Source organism: Octodon degus, unplaced genomic scaffold (genome assembly GCF_000260255.1).
Source record: "Octodon degus isolate 3935 unplaced genomic scaffold, OctDeg1.0 scaffold00074, whole genome shotgun sequence".
Lineage (NCBI taxonomy): Eukaryota > Metazoa > Chordata > Mammalia > Rodentia > Octodontidae > Octodon > Octodon degus.
Genome location: NW_004524650.1, coordinates 9,288,371 through 9,300,843, shown reverse-complemented (window position 1 = coordinate 9,300,843; position 12,473 = coordinate 9,288,371). Strand labels below are relative to the sequence as shown.

At 41.9% G+C, this 12,473-nt stretch overlaps 1 protein-coding gene across 3 annotated transcripts in view; it reads right to left on the bottom strand.

Moving 5' to 3' along the window:
- Tgfbr3 (transforming growth factor beta receptor 3) overlaps window positions 1-12,473 on the bottom strand; it is a 196,778-nt gene that overhangs the window by 183,764 nt on the left and 541 nt on the right. The window lies entirely within an intron of this gene.

The window sequence follows — 12,473 nt, the reverse complement described above, 5'->3', positions numbered from 1 at the left end:
ATGCAAGTATAATCATTGTCTCTTTTTATTAATTGCAGCAGATTCAAATTTATCTCTTTAAATTACCCTGTCATTCACCTTATATATAACATCTTCCCTAAAAAGCAGGCATACAAAAACCTGAATTGTGCCAAATCTGCTCATTTGCTCAAAACTTGCTGCTTTTATGCTACTCTTCAAAGTCTAGAAAGTCCACTCATTCCTCTCTCCTCATTCCAAAAGTCGCTTCTGATTAATCCCATTCCACCATGACCACTCTTGTCTCCTTAACAGTTTGTGTATAATTTGCTCCATGTTATCTTCTACTCAGAGCCAACTCTCAAAGTTAGAAATAGATAACATTTACTCCAAACCCTTAATTTTACAGATTAGCAAACCAAGAATTAGAAAGCCTGCACGACTGCCCCACTATTACATAGCAAGCTAGTGGCAGAGCCAAGACATGCCCACACGCTGCTCTGTAATTACTCCTCGACTGTCCGAGTGTTTCCAGTTCATCCCCCCACTTGAGGCTCACCCCCTCCTTCTACTGTGAACCCGCAGAACATCTCAGTGACTACTGAGCACTAACTGTGTGCTTCACAGCTTCGCACTTAATCCTCTCAGCCATTAAAGGAGACACAATTCCCTTACTGCACTTCACAGTGAGAAGAGTGAGGTTTCGAGACCTTTGAGCACCCCTGTAGTCACCAGCTCATAAGTCCTGGCACCAGGATCTGAGCCCGGGTCTGACTAACTGCACAGCCCATGCTTTTAACCGCTACAGGCAAGAGCCCTCCCAAAACAGTTGACTGAAAAAACAGGGCCTGGACCTGATCACCAAGCCACCATGGATACAAACAAGACCCTGTGTGGATAATCACGCTCTGATGATAGACAGTCTGACGGGAATTGGCACAGGGACAAGCTCTTCTGTTGCAAAAGCAGGATGGCAAAACTCAATCAGTAGTTATATTTCACGTCACTCATTCATTCACTTACTGATTCACTCAACAAACACTTATGAGCACCCACCTAACACGTACTGGACACAACAGTGGACTAAACACATTCCTATTTCCATGGGGCTTGCCTCTTAATTAGTGAGGGAGACAACAAATATACATAAATGTCGAGGTAGGGTCTGTCGTATGAAAGAATACTAAAGCACACTGGGGAGGGACAGTGATGAGAAAGGATGCTGAGGGGATCAAAGGTGACCCCCAGATGAGGTGACATTTAACTTAGAAATGAGAGGCAAAGCTATAACCATATCTGATGGAAAAGCATGCCAGGCAGTACAAACACCCAGTGCAAAGACCCTGGGGTCAGAGCTTTCTGCACGTGCTAGGAGTGACAGCATCATCCAGCAGAAAGGGTGGGCCCTCACAGCCCATTTGGGTTCAAATCCCTGTCACCCCTCTGCCAAGCAATGTAATCATAGTCGACTTACTAAATTTGCTATGCTTGACCTATCTCCTTCACAGGGTTGCTAAGCAGATTAAGTAAACTACTGGCCCAAAGGGACTTCTTGCCTAAAATGCTGTTAGGGCTTGGGAAATGATAGCTCTGATTATATTAACTAGCTATTGATAACTTAGTTCTATTCAAGATCATTTATTTATAATTGGATAGTTTTGAATTCCAGGGTTAAATTGTGCTCTTGGCTTTGTAGGTAGCAAATAATTTCCTCCTAAATGTTAAACTTCCATAGCTGGGCTTCCCAACCTGGTGAGAAGCCATGCTGATGTCATCTCGCCAAGGGCAGGAGGCACATTATTCCAGCTTTACTATTACACTAATAAAAATTATGCTCTTCAGTCCACACGGCCCTAACCCCAAGAATCTGGCACTTTTTCAGAATGGAATTTCTTGCCTCTTGGATGCAAGTTATTTATTGCTTTATTGGCTTCCCAGGAGGGGTCTCACCAGCCTCCACTGCTCAGTGTCATCACTGGCAGAGCAAATAGTGACTTTCAACTATGATGCTCGTATTCAAAATGAAGATAGTAACTTAATATTCAACAATAACTTTCTCCAATGTTTTATTCTAAAACAAACATTTCTTCAGGCATGGTGGTCTAAAGTCCCGCGGAGGCTGAGATAAGAGGATCACCACGAGTTCAAGGCCAGCCTGGGCTACACAGTGAATTCAAGGCCAGCATGAATTACATAGTGAGACCCTGTCCCAAAAAAGCCAAACATCAGTTAATTAAAAATAAACAAATATTTCAAATAAAAAACACTCCAGGGTCACCTGGCCTGGCTGACTCAAGACTGTTGCTTGGGATGGAGACACCAAGCCGGGCAGCTCTAGCAGGTACTGCGAGCCACCAAGTGGTGGGCCCAGAGCCAAGGGAAGCTGTCAGGGCCACAAGAAATTTCTGCCCCTTGCCCCTGTTCTTTCCTTTACTGTTATGTTTACCTTTCATCTTTGCAGTCAGATGAGTTAAAAGGCAAACCACAGACAGAGAGAAACCACAGCAAGTCCCTGCCTGTAAGAGGTAAAATGGGAACCTTCCCAAACCGCTTGTAAGGCTGAGGAGTGCACATGGTTGCTGCTTCCAGTCAGACAATTAAAAAGAGATCAGTGCTCTAGCCTGACAAGTCTTAAATGAGGCTTTAAAAATCAGATTCTCCGACAAGGCTGACCTCATGGTTTTCCCTTTCGAATAATGGGAGTATATGTTTAACTGGAGCTATAAGAACTCCAGAAAACCCTGCTCCTTCTCATTCATTTATCATTCAACAAATATTTGAGTACCTGGTTCATCCCAGCACAGATTGTTCCAGATGTGGGAATTCAATATGAAATTCACAAAAATTTCATTAAAATTCCTGCCTTTGCAGATTTTACACTTCTAGTGTAAGAGGGCAGATTATAAACAAGATCTAGAACTGTGTACTAGATAAAGAAAAATGCTAAGAAAAAAAGCAGATAAGGAGACAGGAAGTATGCACATCTCTAAGTTTCTTTAAGTATGCACCTTCAGGAAGTGAACTCAAATGAACACTATGGGTGTCTGGGAGATAAACATTCCAAGCAAAAGCAGCAACGCATGCAAAGGCCCTGCGACACAGTGTGCCTCGGCAGGTGCAGGGGAAGCTGGCAGGAGGCTGCTGGCACACAACAAGCCACCCAGAGAGCAGGAGGAGCAGGCATGCGGGTGGCAAAACTACCGCAGCTTTGCAGACCCTTGTAAGGACTCTGGTTTATACTCGAGAAAACAGAGGAATGGCAGAGAATTTTAAACAAATAAATGATGAGATCTGGCGTGGGCTTTATCGGAATCATTCTAGCTAGTGGGTGGAGATTAGATTGCAGAGAGCAGAGGAGGGAAGCAATCTCATCAGCTCTGTGATCTTGGGCAGGCCACCCAAATCTGTCTCTTTGTGCTCAGCTTTAGAAGCCTTAAAAAAGATTGTCCTATGCCCCACTTAATTCTCACACTCTGTGACTCTAAGTTGATCTCCTTGGTGTTATTTACTGCGAAATTCATCTCAACTATTAAAAACCTGCCCTTTCCCAAAAGCTTTAACTGAAGAAGAACTAATTGAAGAATTCAATTTGACAACACAGACCATATGCCAGGCCAATGCTCTAGATCTAGGACAAAAAGATGGTATGATTCTGAGGTTTGGATTGTAAAGGTCTCTCAAAGGAAGGCCTGTGTATGAAAGCCCTGGTCCCCAGAATGCCAATATTGAGAGGGGTGGAAACTTTAGGAGATGGCATCTAACCAGGCACAGTGGTGAATACCTCGTTATGGTGTGGGCATAGCTGTCCCCCCAAAGCCTCACATAGTCATGGGACAGGTTTCTAGAGTTTGAGATCAATTCACGATCCAATGCGGGAATTATGGGTGAGAGTGCTATACCCATTCTGGGGTGGGTAGCCTGAGTACAACATATGGGAGGGAAAGAGGCTTGCTCTCTGCCTCGCCACTGCTCCTCCCTTTTTGTTCTTGCTATATAGCCATTTTCCACTGCCATGAACTGCTGCCCTCTGCTATGTGCCAGTCTGCCTTGGGGGCCAGCTGAATATGGACTAAAACCTCCACAACTGTGAGCTAAACAAACCTTTCCTTCCTTAATTTGGAGTGTCAGGTATTTTGTCCTAGCAACAAGAGAAAAGGAACTGAAACATGCCTATAGTCCCAGCTATAACCTCATCTTTAGATCATTTGGGGCATATCTTTGAAGGGTATTATGGGACCATAATCTCTTGCATTTTTTTCACTTCCCAGCCATGAGGTAGGTGGTTTTCCTGTGACCCACATTCCTACCATGGTATTCTCCCTCACTAGAGGCCCAAAACAACAGGATCAATCAATTGTGTACCAGAATCTCCAAATCTATGAGCCAACTAAAGCTTCTTCATAATTTTATTTTCTTGGGTATTTTTCATAGTGATGGAATGCTGACTAATACAGCCTCAGTCCTGTTCTAGAGAAGTCCACATCTGCCAGGACAAAATAAAAGAGGGTCTTCCACTAGCGCAAATACCTCCCAGATGCAGTAACCCAGTCTTGAAATTCCCAGTCTTTAGAACTATAAGATTTATTATTTTTTTTATTTTTTTGGCGGAACCGGGGATTGAACTCAGATCTTTGTGTTTGCCAGTCAAGCGCTTATCCTACTGAGCCATCTCCCCGGCCCTAGAACTGAGATTGACAAGTCTTTATTCTGCATAAGTTTCTGAAGCTCTGATATTCTGTTATAGTAACCGAAAATGACCTAACACAAAGACATACGAAGCATTAAAAATGAAGACCGCAGAAAGACCAGAAAGGTGAAAGGAATAAGGAAAACTGCTTCTAGAGAAATGGTGGGGGGAGAGAATGTGGGAAAATAAAGAACAGTAAAGCAGCAAACAAATCAGGGAGAGGACAAGGAAGATGCAGACAGAAAGCAGGCTCAGAATTTTGTCCTTTGAGCTCTCTCTGGCTCAGTCAAGGTGCAGTGGGCATGGGAGCCCACCTGCAGCAGGCGGCTGAGGAGTAAATGTGAGGTGAGAAGAAAACGACCAAGGGCTCAGACACAACTAGCCCTGCCAAGACTACTTGTTACCAAGGACGGCACCACCAGGAACGTCTTATTCAACACTCTGGAGGTGTAAGGTGTGAGAAACAAGAACCAAGAGTTGCTGGGGGCTGAACTTCTGGTGATGGGAAAGAGGTTTCTAGTTATCACCAGAGTCTCATGGAACCACTAATCCTGAAACTAGCAGCAGACAGTTGGAAAGGCCAGTTGCTTCTAGCAAGTGCTGAGGACAACACATTCCCCCCACGCTGGCCAACTACGCAAGACGTGTCATCGCCATCTCCTCCCTCCCAGCATCCATAGTTTCTCTCCCAGCAGAACCCCACTGAGCAGTAGAGACTAGAATTCTGTTGAAAGTACAGCGAAAGTGTATCTGAAAGCCTTATAATTAGTGCCAACCACCACGTGTGATACTGTGAGCCCATAACCTGGCACCACTCAGACAGGAAAAGGCTTTTTTGGAAAACACGAGCTGGGGCCTAGACCCCCTACTGTCAGCAGAAGCTGCCTAACTGCCCTTGGATGAGCTCTCTGAGGAACAAAAAGAAGCTCAAAGAGGAGTCTTTAATCCCAAAATTATTCTTAATTTGCAGTGCAAAGCACTGTAGAAAAATCAGAAAATCAGGCAAAAGACCTAGCAGATTCTTTAAAATGTGCATCTACAGTCCTTCCTCCTTTAACCTCTGCAAAAAAAAGCAAACCAATTCCCAAATGATCATTTTTCTTGGCTTAATTTCACTATTTTTTGTGATACATAATTGGAAGCAGACTGCTTTTTCCTGGCTTTTAGAGAACAGGATCTTTGGGGTTTACAAGAGTTGCCAACTACAGAACCTCAACTCCAGAAAAAAAAAAAAAAAAGTTCTTGCAAAGCTTTTACCTAATACCTACATCAAATATATATATTAACTCCAAGAGAACATGTAAATCCCTTATCATGATGCAAAAGTAAACTTTCTCCTAATGAGTTAGACACCTCTCTCCCAACCCTAACAACCTTCCTCGTTTATATTAAGTCGAATTCTGTTTTGAGCATAGCTAACTCCCATGTAGATGTTACCACCAACCCTCCTCCCAAAAAAAGCCCCACCCAGTGTATTATCTACCTGGGATACTTTCTGGAGACAAAGGCAAAAATTTAGTAGGACTCTTCCTGAAGGAAACCTCCTTATTCAGACCACACACTGATTAAAATAAAACCTTGAACATCATAGAGAGCAAACATTCGAATAATAAAATGAAGATGTCACAAACTGAAAAAGGTGTATCAACAGAAATATGAGAAATGTAGCAAGTGGGTCATTGTTCTCCGGGCTCCCGTCAGGACCGTGATGCATCTAACGGCTACACAGCAACTACAGTGAAGACAAATACGACCGACGAAAAACAAAGACACAGGTGTGTCTTCACAAAATGGGTCATTAGTCTGCTAGTTTTTCCCAATACATATTGTGTACTATGAATACATGACAAATAACAATCTCTCTAAAGTGACAAAATGAAGGAAACTAATAGGAATGTCTATTCAGAAAGGCTTTGGATAAAAGAGAACAACAACAGTAAATATGCCAATTTAGAAGCTCAGAAACTTCCCCCACACACATAGGGAAGACCCTACGCTGCGATGATGCGAAATGTGCATAATGACTCAGTGGTGCTTTCCCTCTGGGCTGAACCCAATGCACCAGCAAAGGACACCAAGCCTGATGTAACAAAATGAGACATTTATTCTTTATGAGTACTCAGAAGAGTATTGCGTTTGAGTAAGTTTTGTTTTAAAGAAAAAGCCATAGAAGAGATAACTCATAGCAGACACGATCACACAAAAATACTTAGGGCGCCACAGGAATATGGGTCTCTGTGATTAGAATCTAAGAATCTCACTTCATATAACCCTACAAGTATGAAAAAAAGCCACCTCTGCTCTAGTAATTACCATATAGTTAAATTTGCAAGTAGTTATCAGTACATTTTGCATCTAAAACTCAATATCCGATTGTCAAAACACATGAATCACTAAAAATGCTGCCACAATGACACTCCCCAAAGGGGACACTTTCATATACTAAATGGAATAAAGCATTCATCAACTTTCCATTAATTAAAGAGTCAGAAAAGAAACCAAAGTTCTGCCAAGCCCTCCACCTGGCCCGCTGGGTGCTCTCGTCTAGCGGCGGCAGCAGCAGCCCTCTCGCTCGTGAAACTGCAGCCCGTTTCCCAAGGCAATCTGATAAACAGGAAAGCTCAAGGACCATGTCTGTAAGACTGTTTTCTAAAGATCATTTTTTTCAGGAATTAATCAACTGAAATGTGTTTTTACAAATGATCCATCTGTAATTTTATACAAAAACCTGACCTTCAGCATATACCAGAGAGAGGAACTTTGTATTTGGAAGGACAGATAAAACAGGTGTTCTTCCTTCTGCAAACAGCACCCGACTTAGAAGGCCCCTTTCACTCTGAGTCCAGTGCCCAAGGGGCTGGGAAAGTAGATGCTTCTTTATAATCCTTTTTCTTAAAGTGAAGATAGAGCTGTTATTTCAAGGAATTCTAAATTATTATCCTGACAAGTGTTTAACATTAAATTCTAAACATGAACTTTGCCAGGCTCTACATATCACTAAGTCCTCTTTCCAAGCTAGAAGCTTTCAACATAAAGGAATCGCTGGCACAAACACCATTAGTCTTTTCCCTCTTATCCGGCCATTTATCATCAAGTTATATCAGGATGGCCTGGAGAGATGGTTCTGGGGTTCTTGTTTCAGACCTTCCATTTCAAATATGGTCTCTAACTCTTATAAGTAGTTGTCAGCTTATTAAGTCTCCATCTTGGCCTACAACACTTCAGAATAAAACACGCAGAGTGAGGTCCAAATGAGCATGGCCTCAGACAGAATTTATATTAGTGTTGCTCCAAACATGAAATATTGCACACATCTTGGTTGACATAGCAAGGGAAAAAATCAGTAGTCTCTAGGGTGGGATGGGGGTGACTGAAATCTGTGCTAAATCTTACACATTCTGCAAGCAGAAAAAACAAAGCTCAACGTTAGTTAACAAGCAAATGTGCTATTTCAAAAAATATAAAACAAGAAATGTAGACATGGACAGAGCCCAGGAAATGAACCCAAATCTTTTTGTAAAACCCTTCCAACTAGTGTTGATTTATTTCAACTTCTCTGGAAACTCAACAAATTAGCAACAGCTTGTGTTTTATGAAACGCTACAAAGAAGTAGTGCTATCATTCCAAGTGTTACTCTGAAGATGGGGAACCCAAGAAATTAGGGCCACAGATCTTCATGCACATAATCTTCTCCCAAGACACAAATGCCCTCAATAAACCTGGTAAAGCTAGTTTTTCATAGAGCCTGGACTCACTCTTACACTCCTAGTTGTTCATACTCCTATGCAAGACTGATTTTAAGATAAAGACCCTAAAAATATTTGCCCAGCTCAGATTATACAAATTTTAAGAAAGAGTTAACATTTTTTAGATTTCAAAAAAATTTAATGTTTGCAAATACAAGGAAAATATTCCAGTGGACTGATGAAAATGGCAATAAAATAATTGGTAAAACTGTTAAGAGTAAAAGAAGAAAGATTGTCCTCTATTAACTAATAAATCTGACAATTATAATTTTTTGTGCAATAGCCATGAAAAATTACATTTCAAAACAAATTATAGAGAACAAGGGTAATTCAAAATGACCATCCAGCAAAACCATCCAGGAAAAATACTACAGCAAGGTTTCTATTTGCCCAGCCTTTTTCTAAGTTCTAACTATTTTGTTAGGCTTAAAATGGAGTCAGAATCTTTCATAGTTTTATGATCCCAGGAAATCAGTCACCACGTAGCTACTAAAGAAGTCAACAGTGATCACCTTCTTAGAAGACAAAGGATATTTGAGTTCCCCAGTCTCTTAGGCCTAGAGTCTGTGCTCACAATCACCTGACTTTTATAAGATACAATCAAGTTTGCATGCAAAGAGGAAAGATGAGTTCCTGCTTGAGTTTTAAAGAAAATAACTCAATAGTTTCCTGCTAGAAAACCAGGATTGTCATGACAGCCAGCCATGGTGTAATCCCAGCAGTCAGGAGGCTGAGGCAGGAGGAGTGCTATGAGTTTGAGCCCAGGCTAGAGAGCAAATTCATGAACTACATGTCAAACATGAACTACACAGCAAGACTCTGTCTCAAAGTGGAGAATAAAAACCTTTCCATGACAGAGCCCTAAACATTCCTCAGGTATCTTGGTCCCCTGCTATCAGAGAACTGAATGTGGACATCTACTTTGCCAAGCTCCAAAACCAGGAACAACATGCCAGTTAGTGGGCATAGGGTTGATAAACATTTGTGGAATTAAACAAACTAGATCAGAATGTGGAAGACTAAATGAGATCTAAAATAAATATCCTGCAGCTTAAGGGCAATGTTGGAACAGAGAAATATAGAAAGAAGGGACTAAATTTTTTTCAGCTATATTTTCTTCTTTTTTATTATCTAAAAAGAATACAAAAGAAAAACATTAGAAATGATACAAAACTTCACCAAACAAATGAATAGGAATTCAACAATGATTGCTGTATTGCATATGGTGTCTTTCAATTAGTTGTTCAGATTGAAGGGGTTAAATTTTGAAGTTATTTTAAAAATAACTGACCCTAACTTGAAGTTAAATCAATATTACACAACACAAGAGAAATTTGCCTATAAAGTTGCAAGGATAGAAATGCTTTTTAAAAAGTTAGTTTGACTGACTTTTCAAACATGTTAATTCTTAAATATTATTTATACATGTATTTACAGGCATGACCACCCAGAGACAGACACATCATATATGCCAAAAGTAGTATCAAATATATTTTGAACTATATACATATTGAGCATCTCTGATCCAAAACTCCAAAATACTCCAAGATCCAAAACTTTTTCAGCACCAATATGACACAAGTAAAAATTCAAATGCAGATGCTCTAAAAATACTGTACAAAATTGCCTTTAGGATATGAACATAAGGCATGTATAAAACATAAATTTTAAATTTGGACTTAGGTCACAGTCCTAAAAGAGCTTATACTGTATGACCATGTATTCTAAGCTCTGAAGAAATCGACAACATTCTGACCCCAAGCAATGCAGATGAGGTATGTTCATTCTGTACTTGAAACACATGTCTCTGAAGAATGTATAGTAATGAAATTATTATAATTTAAGCCTAACAATCCTTTATTATTTTGCATTTGTAAGACATTAATGAAAGATAATAAGGACAGAATCGTGAGTGGACCAACCTCTCTGAGAATCATAAACAGTTTTATGCAAAAGATAAATGAGGATCATTATAAAGGGATTCATAATGGATTTCTCTGGATTGCCATTTCTCTTAAATAACCTGACGTACTATTCAAATTACACAAAATTATTTTACATATATAACTCTTATGGAAACAAACTGAAAAAAAAACCCTATGTATGTATGTATGTGTTTAATATCTGTCCAGCCACCAGAGAGTTCTTGACATGTAGCCAACATACAGGCCCTATCCTCAAGGTCATTGTTATTTTCATCAGTTGAAATTAAATCCAGTTCTCCAGTGCAAATTCAGAAAGGGACTTGGTTAATTTGCTAGATAAAGGCCCAACCCAGTGTATGCTTAATGCGCAACAAACCAGCCTATGTGCTGGACATTAATACAACAGTATATTGTGCTCCCCCTATTGGTCAAATTTTTAAAATAACAATGAATTCCCCAGGGATTGCTTTGAAGTTCTGGGGTTCAAAAGTAAGCTGATGGTTTTTATGCTTAAGAAACATAAGACGAATCAACAGTCGTTAAGTGAAGCTACCATGTAACGGACTCCATCACAACAGGAAAAATAAAGGCTGACAAATGACAAAGATAAACTGAAGGGCAAAAAATATGCTGAAACCTTGAAACTCTAAACAATGAATAATTAAAGCCAAAAGCAAAGAACACCAAGAAACACAGCAACATCCTTTAACTGACACAATGGCATGAAATCAAGTCCATTTTAATAGCCCTTAAGGGGGTAAGAATTATTTCCCTACCTCCAGTGCCAACCTCAAGCTGTTTCCTAAGGAAGCCAAGTAATGGTGATCAACAATGTCTGGAGAATTAATAAAAGAAATTAAAACTAAAGAGCTATATTAATACAAGTCAGGGAGCTATTTATAATAATTTGGAGCCAGTTTCAGAGGAGCTGCAATGTGACATCTCATAAGTACATATAGTAGGTATATATTAAATTATCTAAATTAATCACAGATATTTTATGTATTTTGAAAGATGTATTCAACTCAAACAGGAAGCTGGGCAATGGGAGAAGACCATGGATTCCCTGCACACAAACCTGACTGCACTTGCTGCCTGAGTCCATTTGAGCAAACTAGCTCAGGAATTAGGACTCACAGGTGTTGGCGCACTCGGGCAGGAAGCTTAACCTGTGCTGCCTTATCCCTAAAACGGGGCTGGTAGGGCTTATTACCACGGGTTTATGTGCAACTGTGCCAGTAAGGACAGCAATGTCTACACAGAGGCTCAACAACGTCAAGCAATATTACCCAAAGAAAGCCGGGTTCACGCTGAAGAAACTGTTCCTTTCTGAAGTACCATGGCAGGAAGATAAAGTCTTGCCCAAATTTTACCTCTTCTGGAGACCTATCTCCTCCCACACAGCTCACTACTTCGAAGACAGAAGTAACTCCGCAAACACCAGGTTCCCCATCTCTGGCTGCCACTCCTACTGCCCTCCGTGTGGCTCCTCTCCTGTCTCCGCGGGGCTGGGACAAGCAGTGCCAACACCTGGCTGCGCTTACCGGGCGCTGTTCTAGCACCTTACACACACGAGTCGTTCAACCCTCGCAGCGACTCTGTGGGCCGGTACAGCTAAGGAAGGGCGGCGATTCCTCCTCTCAGCTTTTGTGTAGACACAAGATCCATTAGATTCTATCTAATGGTCAAGGTAGACACGCCGGCTTCCTACACTATCATTCTAGAAAGTGGGGTAAACGCCCTAATAAGAACAAGTCTGCAAGCAGATTCTTCTAGCGACTGTCCAAGATCTCCAGGTCTGTCGGAACCGGGTAACACGTGAGGAGCCCTACCCACCCGGGAGGCAGCACCCGAGGGCGCGCCAGCGGGGAGCGCTGGTCCCCGAGCCGCGCGCTCTGCCGCCAAATTCACTGCAAACCCACAACAAACCTTTCCCAGGGACGCTGTCACGCGCCCGGAGGGAAGTGGCCAGCAAGTCCCACAGGGTTAGAAGGAACCACGGAGAGGAAGGGTGAGGGCGGGCGAGGGGGACCCCCCCCCGCACTGCGCGTCGCAGCGAGCGCTGCCCACCCGCGCGGCCACAGGTGCCCTCCCGCCCCCCAAGCGAAAGCACCGCGGGGCAGAGGCCGCCGCTCCCGCAGCCCGGGCGACCCCGG